Here is a 24,289-nt window from a genome sequence, read left to right as displayed (position 1 = left end):
GGGGCATAGGGGAGGGAAGAAAGAGGGAAAAGGAGGCACTGGGGACTGACATGGAGCAAATTAAACCCCAGGCCTGTAAGATGTGTCCCCGTGAACCCAACTATCATGTAGACTGTCATGCAGAAACAGAAGCATTTTAAAATTAAATAGGGCACTAAAGTAAACTGACAGCAAAGGGAAATCTAGTTACCTAGGAAATATCATTATAAATAAATCCAGTACAAAACATGAAAATAAATTCTGGTACTTAGATTTAATCTGAACCTTGGACACCTCAGGCAAGAAAATGAGAGTCTCCTGGGACGTGGCTTGAGGAAGTCCTTAGGGGAAAGAGAGGACAGCCTAGGAAGCTGCCCAACCTACTTTCCAACAAGACGTCCTACACTCTGGACTTTCTTAAACTCTGAGATGTCCCTGTTACTGCTCAGTGAGTGCCAATTCATTTTCTTACATTTCATTTCCTTCTGTTCATTCACAACATAAAGAATGGACTTGGGAGAACCTAGCAACAGCCCTACTCCTCACAGTGTCCAGAGGGAGGCTGCACACTCAGGACAGGAGGACAGTCACAGAGGTTCATTTAAACTAATGATACCGTGACAGGGTCCCTAGCTGATTGTGTCCCACACACCAAGTTCCACACTGTGCAGAGGGTATGTCAGATGACCTGGGCTGTGGGGAAAAGCAGCTCAGCTTTGTTGGCCAGAAACACAGGCACAGTCTCTAAAAGCAAGGGAGGAGGAAGTCTGAATCTAATGTCCATGTGCAGTGGACACAGTCACCATTCACAGAGAGCTCCTTGGAACAAGGTCCAGGAGAACATCAGTGCAGATGGAATCTCCCTGAGACATGGAGAGCCTGGACTCAGTCCTGTTCTAACACAGGGAATCTCCTGTTACACCCAGGACTTGTGACACCTGTGGCCCAGGACCTATGACAAGGAACAGCTGAGGGAGGAAGGAATTCTCTCACATCAATGAGAAGAAAATAACATAGAAACTTCCCTTGTCCACTCTCTCCAGTGACCTCAAGGTATTCATCTACTGGGAAGTGCTTGGATGACTCTGAGTGTCACATGCACAGACATTACTAGGAAAGAATGTCCCCCAATTGTGGACTTGGGCAGGGCTACTGGATCTCCACCTGAACACACATGTTCTTTTGACACAAGCTTCTTTTGACCCCTGGGCTCTTATTTCACTGACTAGGTCAGGAAAAGATGACATCTACACACAGACTTTCTTATATTTCTCCAAGTAACAGCAGACACTGAAAGATCTGCATCTTCCTCAACATTATGCTCTGGCTAGAAGAAAATTCAGAAGATCAATAATTGTGAGGTGGTTCTTATCATGATGTGTCCTTAGATCAGAAGGGGACACCAGGGTGGCCAATCTCCTCTCCAAGATTGACCTGCAGGCCAGCTCCTCATCCATGGGTCTGTGCTATATTAGAGTGGCAGACGGTGGACATTATGACACCCCACAGAGACAAGCTCCCATGATGGGCCTCCTGTCCACACCACAGGCAGCCTGGGAAGTTTCTTTATTGTATTTTCTCTAAATACAGAAGACATTTCATGTCCCTGGGCTCAAAAGGCCCCACCTTCTGACATTCTCTCCAACCCAGCACCCACTAGGACATTTGCATGCTGCTCCCTGGGGAGGACCTGCCTGCAAAGCTGACATAAAAGCTCAGCTCTAACATGACCTTCACTCACCAGGTCTCCTCAGCTCGCCTTCTCAAAATGAGGCTCCCTGCTCAGCTCCTGGGGTTCCTGATGCTCTGGATCTCTGGTGAGGACAGAAGGGATGAGGAAGGAGAAGAGAGAGGGAGGTGAGCCCTGGACCCCCATTCTGCCAATGTGTGCTCTGTCCATGTGAGAGGTGAGCAGGTCTGTCCTCCAGGATGAGGTTGGTGAGGTTGATTAATGTGACTGATAAAATCCAAAAGAAGGAAGGACCTAGGCTCTGATCAAGATTGCCACATAGGAAAAGGAAGAGGCACTAAATGAATTCCAGAGGTGCTATTTTAACTTAAACAATATGGGTCCTGTTTAAAATTTATTACTTGGGTAGTATAAACCAAAATTAAAAGTAATTTTTGGAAAGAAAGAAAAGAAACAACAATATGTCTCATAATAATTGTACATAAACTTGCATTTCTCTGTCACTGTTTCAGGATCCATTGGGGATATTGTGCTGACCCAGACTCCCCTCTCGCTGCCTGTCATCCCTGGACAACCAGCCTCCATCTCCTGCAGGTCCAGTCAGAGCCTCCTACATAGTAAAGGAAAAACCCATTTTTATTGGTTTGTACAGAAGTCAGATCAGTCTCCACGGGGCCTAATATATCTAGTTTCCAACAGGTTCACTGGGGTCCCAGACAGGTTCAGTGGCAGTGGGTCAGGGACAGACTTCACAATGAAAATCAGCAGGGTGGAGGCTGAGGATGCTGGAGTCTATTACTGTGGGCAATATTTACAATATCCTCCCACAGTGGTGCAGCCCCAAACAAAATCCTCCTGCCTGGGTGGCCCAGCTGCCACATGTGCTGCTGATCTGGCAGCTGCTCAGCAGATACTCTGAGTGTGTGAGAGGAAGATGCTGGGAACTCAAGGAACAGGGTATAGCTGAGGGCTGTGAACCATGACTGCCTCGGCCACAGCTCAGCCCAAACCCATTGATGGCCCTATCAGCTGCAGCAGCCTGGCCTGGCATGTGGAGGACAGGAGGAGAGGGGTCCAGGCACCTTCTGAGGAGCAGACAGGATGAGCATGAACACTTCCCATTGAGCAGGACCTGTGCCCTGGGCAAGACTCTGGCACAAGGAGGTGATGGTTTAGGAAAGTTCTAGAGGCCCCTTGTTGTGTAAATGCTGTTCTTTGAGACATTCTCACTCAAACCTAATCACAAACACTGTGAAATGTCTTAGACAGCAATAATTAATAAAAGGAAAATCATGGAAATGGGGTTAGTGCTTGAACTTAGTCTGTGCTTCTCTCTTATTAGTCCAGGATCCAGCAGGGATGTGGTAAGGTGCAGACTCCACTCTCCCCACCTCTCACCCTGGACTGCCCACTCCATCTGGAAATCATCAGAGTGGAAAGGTCACTTCTGGGATCTCAAGCTGGTGCCCTCATGTCCCTGCAGGTGCACATGGAAAAAATTCAGTCTGAACACTCAAGCTGGAGGGGACTAGAACACCACCTCCTTCCAACAGGACATTGGACACCACCACCCAGGGATGGACCTGAATAGAAAGTGGACACAGGATGGGGACAGGCCAGGGAATATGCCATCACCTGTGTCTAGAGCGACAGAGCTAAGGAACTGCAGAACAGCCTGTGGAAGAAGGAGCACAACTGAAATGGTTATTATGATTTGTCCACTTGATTGGATTAAGAGATGCAAGCTTGATTCTTCTGGAGTGGGTTCTTGATTGCTGCTGAGGCTCCCTGAGGTTATCAGACTCTGCTCCTTCACTCTATGAAAGTGAACTCTACTAGTGGTTCTCTTTACCTAGAGAACCCTGAGTGATATCATAATGGATATCAGAAGAATGTGTGGAGTATGGAAATATCATCACAAGGCCAAATACCTTGAACTGAAGTGGCCATTCAGCTTTGGATCAGGCCTTTATTATTATGAAATTGTACAATAAACTATGGAAATAAAAAGGAAATGAGGAGAACAGTGGACAGGAGTGAGGAGAAGAGGACAGGTACCAGAAGGGAGGGCAGAGCAAGGAACCACTTAGAGTTCACTTCATCAAATATGCTCATCAGAAAGGCAGGGAAAGAGGAGGGAAGAAGAGAGAGAGAAAGGAAGAGGGGAAGACAGAAGGAGAGAGAGACAGGGAGGGAGGGGGAGAGACAGAGAGAGGTTATATCAAGGGTTTGAGCTGCAGGATGAAGAGTTCACATGAGAGAGACAGGTGGAGGTGATCACAGGACAAGAGGGAGACCAGGAGGACAAGGAATCAAAATGCACAAGGTCCAGATTGGAGGCGGCACAGGGGAGAATTAATCCTCAGTGTGTGGAAGTCACTAGGCTCTTCTGGGAGGGTGAAGACTGAAGACTGGCTCAGTAACATGATGTGTCCATGGAAACCTGCAGATTCCTGTGACCTGTAAGCTCCTGACTGTCTCTAGGAGACCTCCCAGTATTTGTGCTTGAGGACTCCTGCCAGATAAATGAATAAAAAAATAAATACCCAGAAAAGACCTGTCTCCTTCTTTTCTCCTGCAAACCTTCTGAGAAATAAATCAAATCATGGGACCTGTCAGGAGACAGGAGGCAGGAAAGTTCAGGGGCCTGTGAGGAGAAGCAGCAGGGGCACAAAGACTCACTGACCCTCAACCTGGTGAGAGGTTTGAGTCTGAGGCTGAAGCTCTGTGGGAGGAGCACTGTGGAGCTGCCCACAGGAGCACTCTGCCACATCCTCAGCCTGGAGCCTGCTGCTGGGGAGACTGAATCTGTCCCTGACTCACTGCCACTGAACCTTGATGGGTTCCCAGTGTCCACGTGGATGTCCAGGAGATGAGCAGCCTGGGAGCCTGTTCTGACTCTGCTGCTGCCAGGCAAAGTTTTCCTTCTGGTTGGATGAGAGACCCTGGCTGGACCTGCAGCTGATGGTGACCATGTCTCCTGCACACACAGCCAGGGAGCCTGGAGACTGGGTCATCTCCATGTCCCCACAGGCACCTGCAACAGGAAATTCAGGATTGGCCCACGATCACACACACATACAAAAGCAGAGACATTTATCATGTTTACTCTGAAATATCTTTTAAAATCCATTTTCCAGGGATTTTGTGAGTCAGCACATAATTAGGTCCATAATGGAAGTCGCCATTATTTCCCAGGACATTTTTTATTACATTTCAACTCTACAAACATATTAATGTGAATCCTTTGAAGCACTTATATTCCTCACCTGAGACCCAGAGTCACAGGGACATGCACACCTGAGACTGGGACACCATCCTGCAGCCCTGCCTGCCTGATGCAGCTCAGGTCCCATTGTAAAGTCCTCCTTTAAAATATGGGGGCAGCTGTGCATCTGCAAAGTCATCAACAGATAGGGAAGAAAATTGCCTGGAACGTGGGTTCTGGGTGTAGACTCTAAATCTATTAACAGGCAGCTGAATCAGTTAAGAATGTTAAGCCACCTTTCTAATACACCAAATAAATCTCCGGGTTCTTATGAAGTGAGGAAAAAGGATTTATTCTGGCCAGGGCCTGGGAAGCAGAAAGCAAAGAGCTCTACCATCTCCAACACCCCCATGGGGGTAGACTATACTTAAAATCTGGAAAACACAAAGAAATGGGGGAGAGGGTGGCAGTTACAACCACACGTTACATGAAACATGTTATCTCAGAAATCCTCAGCACATTTTCAGAAGGGTAAGCTGACATTTCACAACTCAAGGACAAGGTAGTCACAGTGCAAGGGGAGAGCAGGGAGGTGTTGGCTTCCATGGAAGTGGGCTCATGAGGAAATGGGGTCATTTCACAAAGGCTGAAAACGGCATGAGATTAGCTTGATTTTCAAACCAGCCCATAACATTCCACTCTTTTCTAGAAACAAATTTTTGACTCTATCTATGTTGGGTATGTGGCATTAAGAGCTGTGCACATTCATTAGCTTAAGAGAAGAGACATGTTGCTTAGTGAATTTAATAGGCCAGCTTAAGCCAAGGGCTGTTGAGCATTCCCTGAAATATCAGGACTGCAGGTCCAGCTAGGCCTGTAAGGCAGTGGTTACCCAGGGGATCCATTCCTTTCTCCTCTCAATCAGGACTCATTTTGTTTTAGTCCATGATCTCTCCTGTGTATGTTTTCTCTCACTTTGGCAAGGGAACTTATAACTCCAGGTTTGTTGATAGAAACTTCAGGCCTCTAGGGCCACACTGAGTCATCCTTGGGACATAAACAATAGCTCTAGACCCTCCTGTTTTGGAAACATGACCTTGGCCAGAGATTGAACTTGTTCATGAAAATGATGAAGGGCTTTTTCATTATGGACCAAATCTGTTTACCTCTTGGGTTAGGTGAGAGAACCCTTGGTCTCCTTTGCGTAGCCTGGCTATTAAAACCCCAGTACATTCATTACCCCAACCTGATTAGGGTTGTAATGAAAATAGGAATGGCCCTTTTGACACTGTGATTCATATATTGGACATTTCCACTTGAGAGGAGATGAGTTCCCTCTGCCCCCTATAAACATAAACCTGGGGTGAAACATATACAACAATGCATGGAGCTGGGCTGTGAGTAGGGGAAATGCAGGGAGACACCCAATGTCAAGTGCAGACCAAGTCCCATTGGGAACAAAATAGGACACTGTGGAGTTTCCAGTAACATTATAAGAACAAATCCCTGAGTGTCAATTGATCCCAGGTTTACCTTGGTTAGGGAAGATAAGACATGTGGCGTTTCCTGTCAGTTAACCTGGGCTGAGGAGTGGTCCAGGACAACACAGTTAGGTTAACTTTTGGTTAGGGGCATTCAAGTTGATTTGACCCTGACATAATTAATGGGTTTGTATTTGAGACACGACCAACAGACATTGGCTAGTGCAGGCCAACACTGGTTAATAACCTCTTGGATAGCATGTAAAGTGGGAAATCAATTGAGTCCTGGGGTAGTTTTCAGCCCAAACTGAGAGCCAACTTGAGTCAGTATGTCCACCTCTATAGGTGGCTATCTTGTGTGTGTCTAAGAGAGACATTAAAAATTAAGAGGATCCCTAAATTAATGTGAAGGGAATCATCAGGATACATAGACACACACACACACACACACACACATAAAGCCTCCTCAGGGGAAAAAATTGCCATTAAATTGGAGAAGAGCATTATCCAAATGTACCATCAACAAAGGCTCATATAGGGCTGTCTGAACTTGCATAGGAATTCATCCACTTGAGCTAGAATTCCATGAGGAGAAGACATGGTAAAATTGTACCTGGGGAGTTCAGTAGCCTGGGCCTCAGGATTTATTTATGTTTTATCTTTAAATAAATGGGGTCTCAGTGAGTGATCCATTCCTCTGTAAGAGGTGACGTCACAAGCTTCATTTGGATAGGATGAATCCATGAAGGGAGTCCATCCACCTTTATGGCCATCAGAGTGGTAAAGATGATGGAGGATCCTCTGCAGTTGAGTGTCTGTCCTTCCTTTTGGAATTCTTTGATTTCTCCTGGCTGGAACAAGTGTTGGAAATCAGTGGATCCTCTCGTTTGGTTCTCAAGAAGGAATTTACAAGCCTTATTTGTATCTGCTGGAGAGACTTAAGGTAGTTCACAAGAGACTGCTGACTGACTTGAGTCACGTGAACATCAGACACCCAGGGGAGCAAAGTGGGGGTTTCACATACAGGATTTCAAAGGGAGAAAGACTTGCCTTGTAAGGGGTGTTTTGGACCCACCAAAGAGCAACTGGCAAAAGCATTGGTCACCTAGCACTGGTCTCTTTCAGGATAGAAAGTCAGTAAATTTCTTCTTTCCCCAATGGGTTGTTGCATGTAAATCAAAAATTAATGTTTTTTTCTTTTCCCAAAGCCCGGGGTATCATGAGTCTGGAGTCAGGTATGATCCACCAGTCTTCTGATTTCCCACCCACTCTTCTTTATCCTTCTCCTCTTCTGGTCAATAGTGTGGGAGGGAAGGAAGGCTGGTGTTGGGATGTGGAGGAAAGGCAGCATGGTGACTGGTTCTGGTGTGGAGTCCAGAGCTGTCCCATCAGCAAAATTATTGCCTCTGATGACCAGAGTCTCCTATTGGTGACCCCAGGCGTGTATGACAGCCACCTGCTTAGGTCACCAAATCACCTCAAGGAGGGCTGATATTTTCTCTTTGTTGTTATGGACTTTCCCTCAGCAGTTAGTGGTCCCCTCCCCATCAATGGCTCCATGCACATGTAGGGTAGCAAAAGCACACCTGCAGTTGGCAGTGCTTGAGCCCAAATGACTTGTTTCCCTTTGACCACAGCCCCAGTCTTCTGAGCCCTGTTTGTGACTTGGCTGCTGCCATCTGTGAACAGGATGGCTTCAGCCTCAGTCAAAGGAACATGGGTCAGTCAGGCCTCCCTGAGCTCACCTGGTCAGGCATATCCTCACAGTACTGGAGGGGTCAGTGTGGATGCTCTTGGGCTTCAGCCAGGCTGCATTGAGGGCCTTGTGGGGACAAAGGTGAGTCTAGGTGGTCAAGCCGCACCCAGACATTGAATAATGTGACTAGCCTCCCATCTACCTAGTGCTCCATTTAGGAGGGTCTCTGCACAGTGTGGGGTAGTCACTGAGAGGGAGTGTCCCAAGGTTAACTCATCCCCTCTCAGACCATAAGGGCAGTGACCACTATGATACCTAAGTGGGAAGGCCGTCCAGAGGCCACAGAGTTTAATATTTTGGAAGAGATGAGCATAGGCCTTTTAGGCCCTGGGTCATAGGTGAGAACCCCCTTGAAAACTTTGATTTATCTTTGTTTTTGTTTTCTTTCCATAAACAAATTGAAGGACTTAATAATACCTCTTTGAAGTTGAATTGTGTATCTTATCTCATTTTATAAAGTTTACATTTATTGTTTCCTGAATCTATGTGAATGTTAGTTAACATAACATTATATTTAAAGTATGAATTAGAGTAAGGCTGAGAGAGATTTAGGATTCTTTTGTGAGTGAGAGTGCAAAACTGGCACAAAGATTTCACGGTTTATATTATAAACATTTAAGTTGAGCAGGCTCTCATTATCATTGACAAATACATTTACATTTTTACCCAATTTTAAAGGCAACATAAGGTTTAGCTTTGGTAAGAGAACATTAAATGATATAAGTAAATTTTTAATGAAACTTGTTTTCCTTATACGTCTAACGTCAATATTATAGATGACTTTAGTGTGGAGAACACCAGTTTGATATAATGTTTCTTTAACCTTTTATGTTAAATAATTGTATACATGGAGATATGAACATATTTACATAAAAAGAAGAAGAATTGCACAATTACACTGTTGATTTTATACTAACCAAGCTCAGCTTTTAAACTCTATGTACAGTTTGTAATATAGAACAATACTCTAAAATAAAAGTTGTTTTTTAACCAGTGTTGTACAAACACTAACTTTTAAGACTACTGATTCGAGAAAGTAAAAGTTAACAGACATAAACTTATGAGTAAATTAATACATTAAGAAATACTTATCATTTTAATATATAAATTAAGCTTTGGTTTATATCAATACATTAATATTTGACTTTTGTGAAAAACCAACTGATTGAGTTCTTTATATTTAATTAACTTAGTTACACACAAAACTTTTTAATCACTTAATTAGACCCTCTTGTTGTTTACCATTACTTTACCATTTAAAGACTATCTTACATAGGAAAGTTTTCCTTTTTTCACTAAACATACTTTATATGTAGAACTTCTTAATCTTTTTGATAACTGGAAATCTTCATTACTCTCAGGGTCAGAATCTTGGCTGACTGAGCTGTTCTCCTTAAAGAACTTTCATGACCATTTTTGAGGGTCCGAAACTACATACAGTCATAGGTACCCATATAGGAAATGATCAGGATGGCCAGGTCTACCAGCTGCCATATTCCAGACCTTCTGGACAATTCAGGGGTCCACAGTCCACCATTTGGCCATCCCACATTGAACTGGCTCATTCTAATTCACATAGGGAATGGAGGCCTCCTGGTGTTAAAGGCATCCCAATCAACATGGAACCCTGATGAGAATTAGTTAACATACATTCCAGTGGGTCAGATGCCCAGTGAGACTGGTTAGATCCCATGATGGGACTAAGGGTTAGAACAAAGGCAAAAATAGGGGAATCTGACAGAAAAAAATCTAACCAGACAGTGAGACAGCGAGTCACTGATGGGTCCATCTGTCAGGGAGAGAAGGAGGTTTTCTCTCTGGAGCAACAATGAGGGAGCACCCTCAGAGACAACTACACAAACACATGATCAAGTAAAGACAATTTTCAAAAAAAACAAAGACTCTCCTCCATCCCAGTCTCCTGACCATCATCACCAACTATTTATCAGAGGATCTGTGCCAACCTGGCAGCTTGTCATATGACCAAATAATTGAAACCCCAACAATGCTTTATCATCAACCTAGTTGAAACATCTCTGACTCTCCATTCACTGGAGGTGAAACACCACAGAGGATTTAGCACCAACCTAGCTGAGACACCTCTGGGCTTTACATTCACACCAAATAGAGAGAACAAATAAGGAAGCTCCCAGCGTAGTCTTATCTGTTCCTCTTCATGGTGGACTTGAATCAGTCACCATGTCAGATCCAAACCCCAGCAAAACCACAGTGGAGGGCACTCCACTCTATGTGTGGCATGGGGGTCCTGGGCAGCTCAGAGCCACATCCTGAACCGTGGAGGATATCTCACTGGGATCTCCAGTTGTTAAGATGATTTCCAATATCCAAAATAACTCTGCGTCCTTTTGAAGTAAAGACAAAGAATTCATTCTGGTCAGCACCAGGGAAGCAGAAAGCAAAGGGTTCTGCAGGCTTTGACACCTGCATGGGCGTAGACTGCCCCTTAAAACTGGGAGTCCACAAAGAAATGGGGAGGGGGGTGGCAGTTACAACCATATGCTACATAAAACATGTTTTTTCAGAAATCCTCAGCACATGTTCAGAAGGGCAAGCTTACATCCCACAAGTCAAGGATAAGCTGGTCAGGATGCAAGGGGGAAGGGGGAAGGTGTTGGCTTCAGTGCCAGTGGACTCGTGAGAAAAGGGGGGCCATTTCACACAGGGTGAGATGACTGATCAAAACGGGGTCAGATTAGCTTAATTTTTAAATCAGCCCATAACAAGAGCTTCCACTGTAACTCAGAAATGACATGGAGGGGACTCGGTACCTGAACTGTGAAGTTACCTACCTTACTTTATTAATGTGGGTCAAATAATAAAACATCCTGGAAAACAACAAAGTATATAAGAGGAGAGGAGAGAGAAGGAGGGAGACAGTGGAGGGAGAGGAGCCGAAACAATGTCTTAGAAAATGACATTCAAATACAAATTCTGCAACCAGAAAATTGAGGTTTCAAAGGAAATATAGAAACCTTTTCACAAGGAAGCTGGAGAACACATCACGGGTCTTTGCACAGCACAGGAAATGATCACATGACTCTTCCAGGCAAAAGCAGGTGCAGCAGAGCAAGGCCTCCATTGCACAGGGGAGGGTAAAACAAGGAAAGATTGATTGATAAAACTGCCTGTTCTTATCTAAATGTCTTTAATATTTAATCAACTGTGTGCTCACAACTATACCAGGGCAGCATGGGGTGTGTAGCATCCAAGAGTCAAACGCCTGACAACAGCACAATTGAAACTCCTTTCCTGCAGAATCATGGGGCAGAGAATGCTGAGAGGAAGCTCCAGGCAGGAGGCCTCCAGGGAAGAATCAGGAACAGGCTCTTCCTCCCAGAGGCAGAGCGCCCTGCCTCCCTAGTCCCCTCCAGCTGTTCAAAACTCTCCCTCCACACAGGAGAGGGCTGGCCTCTTCCCAATCCAGTGACAGAAAGTATCTGTGAGTGACCTGAGAGGCCAGGACACTGAGACTCTTGCCTGCTGACCACTCTGGGAGAAGAACTGCTCCAGGGGAAGCCAGAGGACCCCTGGTGAGGACCCCCAGGCAGCCCAGAGCAGGGCACAGTGAGAACCCCGGGCCCTGGCAAATGGCAGCATCCACTAACCAATGTGGGGGGGGACCCTTGAGATCCAGCAGAGAAGTCTCTCCATGCTGCACCTGTGGTTCACGTCCCACACACCTGCAGACACACCTGGAGCCAGAACCACCCAGGGAGCCACTCCTGATTCCTCACCCAGAGAAAGAGCAGGGAGAGTGAAAGGCTAATGGTTAGCCTTAGTGAAAGGCTGCTGGTTGGGGCAATGTTTTACACTGAAACACACAGTGCATGCAGAGGAATAGAAAGAAGTTCAACAAAGTATTGGCAACACTACAATTTCAATTGCTCCATGAACAACAGTGCTTCACTGGGTCATCAATCACCCTGAAGTAGAGCACAACCTCACAGAACCTTGCAGAGGTCAGCTGACATGAACTTATCTGGGAAAATGCAGAGCTGTTCTGTTTTGTCTCTTCTACTGTTTGACTTGTTAAACTGTGACTTATTTACTTATTTATTATTTCACTTTTGAGACAGAGTTTTACTTTACAGGTAAAAATAGTCACTCCCTTTCCGGGCTCCTTTCCCATAGCATAGTGACAGGCCATGTGCTCCACAAGGTGCAAATACATGGGGACAGAAAATTTTCAGCCTCTGTGGAGTAAAAATGGCTGAAACTTTCCCAGATTTTAGGAAGAATATGGACATTCAGGATAACTGAGCTTCCAGGTCCCAGATAAAACCAGCCTAGGAATGAGAGTAGAGTGAAGCAGACATTATTGCCTCCTATGCATGTTTGACTGTGTGACTTCTGTGATCCTGCAATATGTATAATCAGAAAAATGAGAGATGACACTGAATTTCTGTATGATCTATCAAAATGTATAAATGCATTCTATGGCTATGTATAGCTAAGTAAAAGAAATAAAATTTTTAAAAAATAGGAAAAGAAGGTCACACTAAAGTATATTCTAAAGAAATTATTAAAGCATAAAGACAGAGACAGTGTTGAAAGGAAAAGGAGAAAATGAGCCCTTAACATCCTCGGGAACTTCCACAGGACTACCAGCAGTTTCTTAGAGGAAATATGCAGGCAGGAGGAAAGAGAATTCAAACACACAGAATGCAAGAAAAATAAGTGAACCAAGAACAACCAGTCAACCACCACACTTTTCTCCAAACAATTTCTAAGTAAACTTTAACAATTATCAAAATTTTGCTGGTTCTTGAGGCCATAAAAATTGGATGCTGGATAATGAGCTCCTGTGCCTCTTGCTCTTGCTTCCTCTTGCAGGGTTCTTGAAGGCAGTGAAGGTGTTCATTGGTGTATACTATTTCACTACATGCACTTTCCTCCTTTTATGCTTCCATTCTACTCTTGTTCGTCCCTTAGCTGTTTCAGTGTGCAGTTATCACAGATAACAATGTGCGGTCACTGCACATGGGGACGTGTGCACATCTGTGTGCTCTGAGAGGAACACCTGGATCACAGGGTACGAGCATGGTCAGGAAGTCCCTCCAACTCAGGTGCATTCACATTCCCAAACACAGGAGAGTGATCTGGATCATTCCCCATGCTGTGCTCAATGATCTTCATGGTTTACTTTTCTGCTCTTTCATCTGAAGTTTTCTGGTGGTTGGTTGCAACTCTCATTCTGATGATTATTGATGCTGAGCACACTTCACTACTAGAGGCCCATTTGCATGTGAGGCTGACAGAGAACATTTCCTATGAAGAGGTCCTGTCCACAGTTCTTGCAGTGTCACCTTTCTCACAAAAGCTGACTCTCTAGGCACCCACCTGTACCTTGACACCTGGTTAGATCCACTGGGCCTTTGGCTCGGTTCAACAACCCCAGGGTCCTGCACCCATAGTGTAAGAACTCTTCATGGTGCTTCTTCTGATTGCCCTCCTGTGCTTCCTGTCAATCATAGGCTGGAGGAGCAGTACTGCACTGAGCAGGGCATGAACACCTTCAGGAACATAGTGTAAGAACTCTTCATGGTGCTTCTTCTGAGTGGCCTCCTGTGCTTCCTGTCAATCATAGGCTGGAGGAGCAGTACTGCACTGAGCAGGGCATGAACACCTTCAGGGACATCCACTCACGTGGGTCAGATCTGATGGGTGAGTGCTGGGGCTGACAAGGACACAGGAACAGGGTGCAGAAGACCCTTCTCTGAGCCCAACACAACCTCCCAGTGACCCTGAAAGCCTGGTGCCTCTGAGAAGTGCTGTCAGCATGTGGAGGCAGCAGGAGGAGCAGCTGGGGCAGCCCAGCCTCACACTTCTGCTTCCCTGGGAGGTTTTTGTCATGGCCTGTATCACTGTGGGAGGGAAACTGTGATACTGTTGACAGAAATAAGTGGCCACATCTTCAGGCTCCAGGCTGCTGATGGTGAGAGTGTAATCTGTCCCAGATCCACTGCCACTGAACCTTGTGGGGACTCCAGAATCCAAACTGTTTGCACCATAGATCAGGAGCTTAGGAGCTTGCCCTGGCTTTTGTTGGTACCAGCTTAAGTAACTGCTAATGCCCTGACTGGCCCTGCAAGTGAGGGAGACTCTTTCTCCTGGAGATGTAGACAGGGAGGATGGAGACTGGGTCATTAAGATGTCACATCTGGCACCTGATATTGGACACATGAAAAGAAATATGCACACAATTAATCATGTTATAAGAGGATTTCCCTGAACATCAGGCAGTAGTGATCACATTGATCTGAGCAATTCCCCACTTGTCCCTCCTTACCTGGGAGGCAGAGCAGCAGGAGCCCCAGGAGCTGAGCAGAGGACCCTCATGTCCATGCTGTGTCCTGATGGGACTGACTCCTGCACAGGGTGTGAGTAGCCTATTAAGAAGTCCTCAGGGCAGTGGGCTGTGCTCAGGGCACATGCAAATCAGCAGGGTGGGCAGGCTGGGCACAGCTGCAGGGTGCCTCCTCTCAGTCACTCAGCCCTGGTCAAGTGTCCCCAGGTGTCCCAGTAAAGACCAGGGCAGCACAGATTTTGCCTAGAGGGAATGTGTTTCCCCAGGAGAAAAACCTCAGAACCATTCCTCTTTCCTGGGAGTGGAGTGACCTCTTACCCTCATCATAGTTCAGGACCCACTTCTCCTGCCCACTCTACAAAGGAGAGGAGCTCCCTACCTCTATCACAATCCCACCGCCTACAACAGATTTTACACACATCTTGCTTTTGGTTTCTATGCACAATAGTTAATCCAGAGAGGCTTCCTCCATGCCTGACTCCTGGAAGACTTGGCATGATCCCTGATAAGTGTCTCCAGCCAGAAATGCAAAGAGGTGTAAGAGGAACAAGAGAAGAGCACAAAACTAATCAAGCTCAGGGGTGGTGATTGTAAGAGGGGAAGGTAGTTCACCATGTGCATATGCTGTCCTGCCATCCCAGCTGAACCCTCATCCTCCTGCACTCTGAAGGCTCTGTCCTGTCCTCTGACCTAGGTCTGCTAATGTCCAGGATGGCCCTTCTACTCCTGAAGTTCAGCGCCCTGTCTGTCTGTGTGCTGCTTTTCCTCTTTTTATTTATTTATTTGTTTTATTTATTTATTTTGATGCATTGTACACAAATGGAGTATCACTGTTGTTTCTCTGGTTATACACAAACTAGAGTCACACCATTTGTGTAATCACACATGTACATAAGGTAATGATGTGTATCTCATTCTATTATGTTTTCTTCCCCCCAACTCCTCTTCACCCATGTTTTCCTCTATATAATCCATCCTTCCTCCATTCTTGTCATCCTCCCACCCCCCATTAAGTATCATCATCCACTTATCAGAGAGATCATTTGGCCTTTGTTTTTTTGGATTGGCTTATCTCACTTACCATAATATTCTCCAACTGTATCTGTTTACCTGCCAATATGATAATTTTATTCTTCTTTATGACTGAATAATATTCCATTGTGTATATATACCACAGTTTCTTTATCCATCACCAATTGAAGGATATCTAGGTTGGTTCCACAATCTAGATATTGTGAATTGAGCAGATATGAAAATTGATGTGACTGCATCACTATAGTATGTTGATTTTGGGTATAGGCCAAAGAGTGGTTAACTGGGTCAAATGGTCGTTCCATTCCTGACTAACACAGAAGGGGTTGGGAAATACACTTGAACTGAAATAAAACAAATAGTATTCCAGGCTTTTGTAATTACATCAAAATGAATCCTAAAGTTATTTATAACTACAAATAACAAGCAAATAACATAAAAAATGACAGACAAAACATGTAATACAAATTTTCTTATTTCTTAAAAGTTCAAAATGATTTAGATGATATTTTTTCTTTCTTTCTGTTAAAATTATGTTTTTTCACTTTCATAAACATATAACTCCTCTAAAACCTCTTGTCTGAGACACAAAATCAAGTCTGTGAGTACGTGGGGCCCTGATACCAGCTTCCTGTCTGTCAAGCTGTTTGCACTCAGTCCTGTCTCTAGGGGAAGCCTGTTAACAGAGCTCTGAGCAGCTGCCTTGGGCCCCAGCAGCCCCCAAACTGCCCCGAGAGTGTGGCAGCAAATGTTCAGGGGCAGAGAGGCCTGAGGACCAATGAACTGAAGAAGAGGCAAGTCCAGTAGGAAGGCCAGGTGACCACACCAAGGGAAGACCGGAAACCAAGGAAAATCACAACTATCAATTAAATCCAAGTAAATATGCTAAGATAAAATATTTTTCCATCCTTTCACTATCAGCCTTTGAATGTCTTTGCTCATGGATTGGAATTATATTTTAGTTCATTCTACTACTTTCAGCATTATGAATAGAACTTTATTATTTTCTATCATTTTGGTTTGTTTAGTACATTTAATTCATTCTTAATTGTCATTTAATTAGTTGCTTTTCTAGAGAATTTCCTAGATTTGGACTTAGTTTTTAGTTCTTCTGTGCATATTATACCTTTAAGTATTTTTTGTGGTTCTGGCTCAGTGCTCATGAATTAATTCATTTATCCTTAACCATGGAAAGTTTTTATTTTTTTTTTCAATTCTGAAACATGCATTTGCTGGCTATAGCAAATTTAATTAGCAACTGTTTTCTCCTAGGGATTGGTATAGTGCTTGAGAGAGCTCATTCCAAACCCTCCTTCATTGTGAGGTTTCATTTTAGGGTTCAGAATAAGCCTTGTTTGTTTGCCTCTACATGTGATATGCTGCTTCTCTCTTGCCAACTTAATACTCTTTCCTTGTTTTCTGTTAGACATTTGCTTTTTGTTGTGTTCTGGAGAGGTTCTATCTTGTTTTTATCTATTTGAGATTCTATATGTATCCTGTATTTGAATATCTATCTCATTGCTAAGGTTAGGATATTTTTCTGCTTTTATTTCACTAAAATTTTTCTTAAAGCCTTTAGTCTGTATTTCCATGTTGATCTCAATGACTCTCAAGTTTGATCTTTTAGTGCTTTCCAGGAATTCTTTTATGTTCTGATTGTAGTCTATTTATTTGCTGTCATCACATAGTGAGTAGTTAAGTTGATTTAGCCTGCTTACAGGCCAAGAAGTTCTGTTTTCTATGTGTTTGAAAATGTTGGTGATACTTTTAAATGGATTTTTAATTTGATTTATTGTGTCTTTGCTTCCAGTAGGTTTGATTGGTTTCTTGTCATTATCAGTATTTGTTTGTTGAAATATTGTATCACCTCCTGTATTTACTCCTTTAATTCCTTCCTTAAATCTTATTTATATCATTGACCCATTTAATAATTAGTGTTTTTTTATAGTTCTTCTCCAGAATTTTAACTGCTTCCACATCTGCTGTTTCCATTCTGGGGGATTGTAAATTTGGGGGTAAAATAATTTTCCTTATTTTCTCATGTTTCAGACATTTTGAATTTGTGTTTTTACTGGATTGGATTATTCTTCCTCTTTTGTGCATTTTTTGTCTAGTGTATAGCTATCTTTTTTTCCTAGGGCCTTTACTCTGTTTTTCCTGCATAAGCAGACGTTCAAAAGTGAGACCTCAGAGACTCCTCTAGCAGTTCCTACTTGGGTTCTATTCATTTATTTAGGGATTTTGCATCCCCTATTTTATATGTCAAAATGTTAGAGGAGCTCTAGTTTAGCTAATTTGCATGTGGAATGAGGTTTGCTGTTAGTTGTCTGAGTTGTGAGTGTAGCTAAGCAGCAGGATCTCTGCCCTGAAAATTTATAACATCCCAGGCACTTCTTTCTCTTTATCTAACAGAAAGAAATAAGAATAATGGTAGTAACCAATGTAGAGCCTTAAAATAGACTTCCAGTTCCTACTATGATACCTCTGACACTGTCACCTGAACAGAAGTGGCAGGGTCAACATTTAACATCAGCACCAACAACGTTAGCTGTGAATTAAATCAAGACATTAAATCACAGGTGTCAACTATGTGGGCCACTGCATTGATAAGCAGAACAATGTAAATTTATACAATAGAAATCATATAGACTAAACAGTTCTATCTTCCAGGGTAACTACAGTTTCTTAAGTAGAAAATAAGGCAGTAAAACAAGTTTGAAATATTCAAAACTTTAACAGAGTTAAATTGGTAGATGGGTAGCAGGTGATGGTAATAAAGAGAAAGAAATAAAAATAAAAATCAATTTCATAAAATAGAGGGGAAAAGGGAATGAAAACATTTGGTATTAGAGGGGGAAGAAAGTGGAGAAGGACTAAAAAGAGGAACTGAAAAAAACACATAAACAAGCAAAAACATCAAACCCACATAAAACTTTTCCCCACCAAAGTGAAAACAACACTATATTACAATTGGATGAAAGAAGAGAATTAAATAAACCATAAAATATATGAATGTACAGTCTCTAACATATCAATGCAGCAAGAACACACAAATATACAACCACTTACATACACACACACATAATCACAAAGAAAGTGAAAGAATAAAAATATATCACACAAAAATTTAAATGTAATTTTAAGAAAGGGATACTTATTTGTTTTGGGGGTTTGCTTTTTGTGTTGTTTTGGAGGGAAAATTCCAGTGAGAAATGGAGGACCTGTTCCTGCCAAACTGTTCACACTGTCAGTAAGGATGGCTGTCCCTGCTTGTGCTGTGGTGCCATTCCTCGCCTGTCATTGTGGTCTATCACCTTGGACCCAGGGCTAGGAGTTGTGAATCTGACTTCTGTGTGTCTCTCGTCATGCCAGCCCTGGTGGCCTGGAGCCAAAGCTGGGTGCCGTAGCTCTCAGCTCCCTGTCCCTCAGCACAGGACAGTGGACTGGAGAGTGCTCACAGTGAACATGCTGCTCCCACAGGAGCTCTGGGGCAGAGGTCCAAGGGGGAGTCCCAGCTTCCCATCTGGAGTCCTGAGCTAAGGAGCAGGTAGGCAGTGCAGCCTCCCTCTAGGCCAGTACCCTGAGCCTCCTCAGGTTGTGGTATTGTTGTCTCATTTCCTTGCTTTGCGTCCTTTGGGTTTGGTTGGCTTTTCTTTTATTAGATTGTCGTGATACAAATTTGATGATTCATTTAAAATTTTATTTCCTTCTTTTCTAATACAAACATTGAGAGTCCTGTATTTACATTATTTGTTCATCTATCTCAATGTACCCATGAAGCAGCATAATAGTTCTCTCACCTGAGAACATTCTAGAGAAACATGAGGACCAGGGGGCTGGGCTGAGACATCACCTTGAGGTATCTCTCTGGTGCTGTTCTCAGCCTGTTGCCTGAAGAAGATTATGTACTCAATGGTCTTGCCACAGTGACCATAGGGAGAAACTTTTCAAAAAGTATAAATGGTATAAAATCACGATTCCCCAAGATAATACCAGCTGGTGTTTACACTGAATAATTCTGAGATATGAGCAGTGTGGGCAGAACATGAGACTTGTTTTTAGTTTGGGAAATATTGCAAAGGTGAAGGGATTATTCAGATATAATTTACATCCCAAGGCAGTTAATTTTAAATCAACCAAGGGAGATAATTCAGGGTAGGCATGATTTTTTCACATCAGAGCCCTTAAGAAAGGAGCCAAGGCCTCACTCTTGTGGAAGGATTCTTTAAAAGGGTCTGATTACTGAGAAGCCCATATGGCAGGGAACTTCTGATGGCCTGCAAGAAAGTACAGTGACCTCCTACCAATAGCCACAAATAATCCAGCATTCTCAGTCACTCAGTCCCAAAGAACATAATTCTGCCTCATCCTTGATGTCCTTGGAAGCAGATTCGTCAAGTCTCCAGATGAGGAGGCAGCTGAGAAAACACCGTGATTGCAACTTATAAGACCCTGAGGAAAGACCCAGTCTAAGTCTATCGACTCTCCTCACTCTCAGAAATTGTGAGATCACAAAGTCATACATTAAAGTTATAAAGTATGGGAAATTCTTGTGAAACAACTGCAAATCAATATGATGCCAGGCATGGTGGTTCATGCCTATAATCCTAGCTGCACCGGGGACTGAGGAGACGGAGACAGGAGAATATCAAGTTCAATGCCAATCTCAGCAACTTATTGAGATCCTGTCTCAAAAAATAATAATAATAATAATAATAATAATGATAAAAATGGCTGGAATGTAGCTCAGTGATTAAACCATCCTTGAGTTCAATTACTGGTAAATATGAAAGAAAGGAAGAAAGGGAGGAAGGAAGGGAGGGAGGAAGGAAGGAAAGAAGGAAGAAAGGAAAGAAGGAAGGAATGAAGGAAGGAAGGAAGGAGGGAGGGAGGGAGGGAGGGAAGCGAGGGAGGGAAGGAAGGAAGGAAGGAGGGAAGGAAGGGAGGGAGGGAGGGAGGGAAGGAAGGAAGGAAGGAAGAAATGAATGAATGAGGGAGGGAGGGAAGAAACAAGAGAGAAATAGTGCAACAATAATATTTCACGTGTAGCAAGGTAGGATCATAAACGTGCAAAGTGCAGAAATGTGCATCTGAACTGGGTCACATGTTTCTTCAAGCTATATGTTTGAACTTTTCCACTCCTTTGGAAAGAAGCAGAAGCCCAGTGGAGGTCAAGGTAGGGATGGAGGGGTCGGTAACAACTACACCTTCCTGACTGTGACCATGCAACACAGGCTTCTAGAGTCCAGTACTCCTGAGCCTCCAGAGAAACTGGAACATGAAACGTAAGGAAGAGAGGAAAGTCTTGGGCAGAACTATGGAGCCATAATGGAAGAGATTCATGAACACCAAATAAGGGGAAAGGACAAGTTACAAATCTACAACACAGGACCTACTTGTGGGACAGACACAGAGATACACAAATCAAAGCAGAGAGTAACATCACAATTCTGAGTTCTCTAAACAACTATGGAGGAGTTCTCTGTGAGCTTGTTCAAATAGCAGTGGTAAAACCTTAAATACTTGAATGAAAATAAATCAGCCTCTGTCTGAAAATTTACAACTGATAATTTTGAAATGGTAGAAAATAGATTTCTTGAGGTATAAAACTATTTTCTGGGCAAAATACAAATAAATACAGAAGATTCATTGAGAAATTGAACCTTGTACTCTTGATATAGTAAGGAAATCATTAAATTATAAAATTATGGGGTGAGACAATTTGACACATTTATTAAATAAGTTTTTTTTCAGATTAAGTCATTCTCTACATAGAAAATCCCACCAAAATTGTCAGAGATCTGATAAATAAATTCAGCAAAGTAGCAGGAAACAAAATTACTATACAAAATCAGTAGCACTCCTACACACCCACAGCAAATTCACTGAGAAGGACATCAGGAAAACATTCCCATCACAAGGCTTCAAAATAAAATGCACAGGAATAAACCTAGCCAAGGAGGTGAAAGAACCCTACAAAAAAATTACAAACACAGAAAGAAGAAATCACAGAAGACATGAGAAGAGAGAACAACATGCTTGTTCATGGAATGGGAGCATTAATATTGTTAACATGGCCATTCTGTCCAAAATGATCATCAGAGTTAATGAAACTTTACCAAAAAACCAATGAATTCTTCACAGAACAATAAAAAGCAGTCCTAAAATTCATATGGGAACATTACAAAAGTCCCAAACCACCAAAGCACTGCTGAGCAAAAAGTACACCTCAGGTACATATATGACTGCAAGACCAGTGTGATCCTTCAATATGTATGAGCAGAAAAATGAGAGATTACACTCCACTTATGTATCATCTACCAAAATGTATAAATGTGTTCTACAATCATGTGCAAAAAATTAGGACAATATAAAATTAATAAATACATATAAAAGAAAAGCTGTCTAAAAAACTAGCACAGTTTTTGGCTGCATATACTTCTTCAAAGGACCAAAATTTTATAAAAGGAAATAATGGGAAGAAAAGGAACAATTATGTGTGCCATTTGTGTTTGTTCCACTCCACCATTGATAAAAGTTGCTGTTCAGTCACTCTGTGCACATGTGACAGTGCACGTAGGTATGAGAATGGACATGTTTGTAAGTGCAGGGACACATGTAGTACATCACAGCTGTGCACATGTGCATAAAGCATTTTTAAATTTCTGCCATTAGAGCTGCTCTTTAAATCAGTGGTCCAAACATCGCAGGCTCAGTCTCTCCCAGCACTGGAGGAATTCAGAAACTACAGTCCCTGCACTGTGGACCCAGCACCTACCACAGATTAACCCTTGTAAGAAGGCCCAGGAGCAGATGGAATCACCCGTAAACGTGGAGAGCCTGGACTCAGTCCTCTTCTAACACGGAGAGTCTTCTTTTAGACCAAGGACTATGATGGCTGCTGCCCTGATTCCCTGACAAAGAGCACAGTGAAGAAGGGATTCCGTGTCATCAATGAAAATGGCCTCAAGGGTTCTTCTCTTGGATGTCTGTGAGTGCCACACATGGAGATCACCAGGACAGGATGCCCACCAGTTCCTAGACCCAGCTACTGGGAATTTCAAACTCACTGCCTCAGCTGGACATGTTCCTCCTCCTGCCTTGGACAGGGCTACTGGGTCTCCAGCTGAAACAAGGTTCTTTCTCAGCAGAATCTTTTGACCCTTGTGCTCCTATTTCCTTCACTAGGTCAGAAAAAGTCGATGTCTCCCACTGCCCCTGACATTCTTGTGTTTCTCCTGGTAACAGCAGACACCAGAAATTCTGCAATAGTCACCTGCATGCTATTCCTGGTAGAAAATTGAAAGACCAATATTTATATGCTGCTGGTCTGGCAGCAGCTCAGCGGGTGCTCTGAGTGTGTGAGAGGAACATGCTGGGGACTCAGGGAACAGGGTGCAGCTGAGGGCTGTGGACCATGTCTGCCTCAGCCACAGGCCAGGCCAAACCCATTCATGGCCCTGTGAGCTGCAGCAGCCTGGCCTGGCACATGGAGGACAGGAGCAGAGGTGGCCAGTCACCATCTGAAGAACAGACAAGGTGAGAGTGAACACTGTGAAGGAGCAGGACCAGTGCCCTGGGCAAGACTCTGGCACATGGAGTGTGATGGGTTCTGAAGCTTTTGGAGGCCACTCTGTATTCCCAAATGCTGTTTTTTGTGACACTGGGATATAACCTAATCACAAACACACAAAATGTCTAAGTCTGCAATGATTAATATAAGGAAAATCATGGACGTGACTTCTCATGTTTTACCAACCTGGTTCTTCTCTCTAGCTCCATCCATCAGGGATGTGGTGGTGATACAGACTCCACTCACCTGCTCTTCACCTCAGGAGCCTGCCTCATCTGGGGAAGGATCAGAGTTGCAAAGTCACTTATACGTCACCTGGAGGGTGAAAGGTGGGCTCTGGGGCCCTGCAGATGCGGGGGAAGTGGGCTTCATGTAGACTCTGGGTCTGTCGTGCATCCGTGATTCCTAAATACACTGATAGATGCCCCTCAGGTCATCTCACGAATTCCCAGTCTGGCCAGCTCAGCACAAGTGAGCTTCCAAAAGGGGATTCTGCCCTCCCCAGATGCCTGGGCATGACCTGAGGAGAGCCCGAATGGTCAAGGTGAAAGCGATGCTCAACCCAAGGCGAGCTGGGCTGCCAAGGTCAGCAGGAGATGCGGGGGGAGCCCAGGTACAACTGCCAGGCCCACAGCAACCACAGCAGGTGGAGTCCTGGGCGGGGTCCCATGGGAATGGGTGCTGCCTCCTGTGCTTCCTGACCCAGTTACTTTCTTCCCAGACCAACTGCAGGCAATGCCAATCCCAATGTATCATCATTATTCATTTCAAGGTTTGTATGGGAATATTTATCTGGAAAATAGAAAAATATTATTGCTTAATGTTTTTAAAAAAATTCTGAGTAAGAAATTTTAAAATATTTGCAACCCCAGAGAGAGGAAGGAAAGAAAAAAAGGTTGTTGTTGTTGTTTTGTTTTGTTTTCAAAAAGGAAGTTATCACTACTCTATGAAAGCAATGCTAGAATCCTGTGCTATGGAGAGAAGGAATCCCTAACTGGAAAATTGGAAAGATGAGATGTTTAAGTGATGGGAACAGGAAGTTATGAATGAATGGATGAAGGAAAACTGTTATTACCTGTGTAAACATTGTTTGTAATGTCTTGCAGAGTTTGAGATGTATTACACCTGGAGAAGAGGAAACAATAGTATGAACACAAGGAAGAAGAATGAATGGAACTCAAAGATGGAGTTTCATAAAAGTGCTAAAATCAATTTTTGGAGGTGCCAGGAATTGGATGCAGG

Source organism: Sciurus carolinensis, chromosome 13 (genome assembly GCF_902686445.1).
Source record: "Sciurus carolinensis chromosome 13, mSciCar1.2, whole genome shotgun sequence".
In the NCBI taxonomy this organism is placed as follows: domain Eukaryota; kingdom Metazoa; phylum Chordata; class Mammalia; order Rodentia; family Sciuridae; genus Sciurus; species Sciurus carolinensis.
This window is presented reverse-complemented; position numbering follows the sequence as displayed.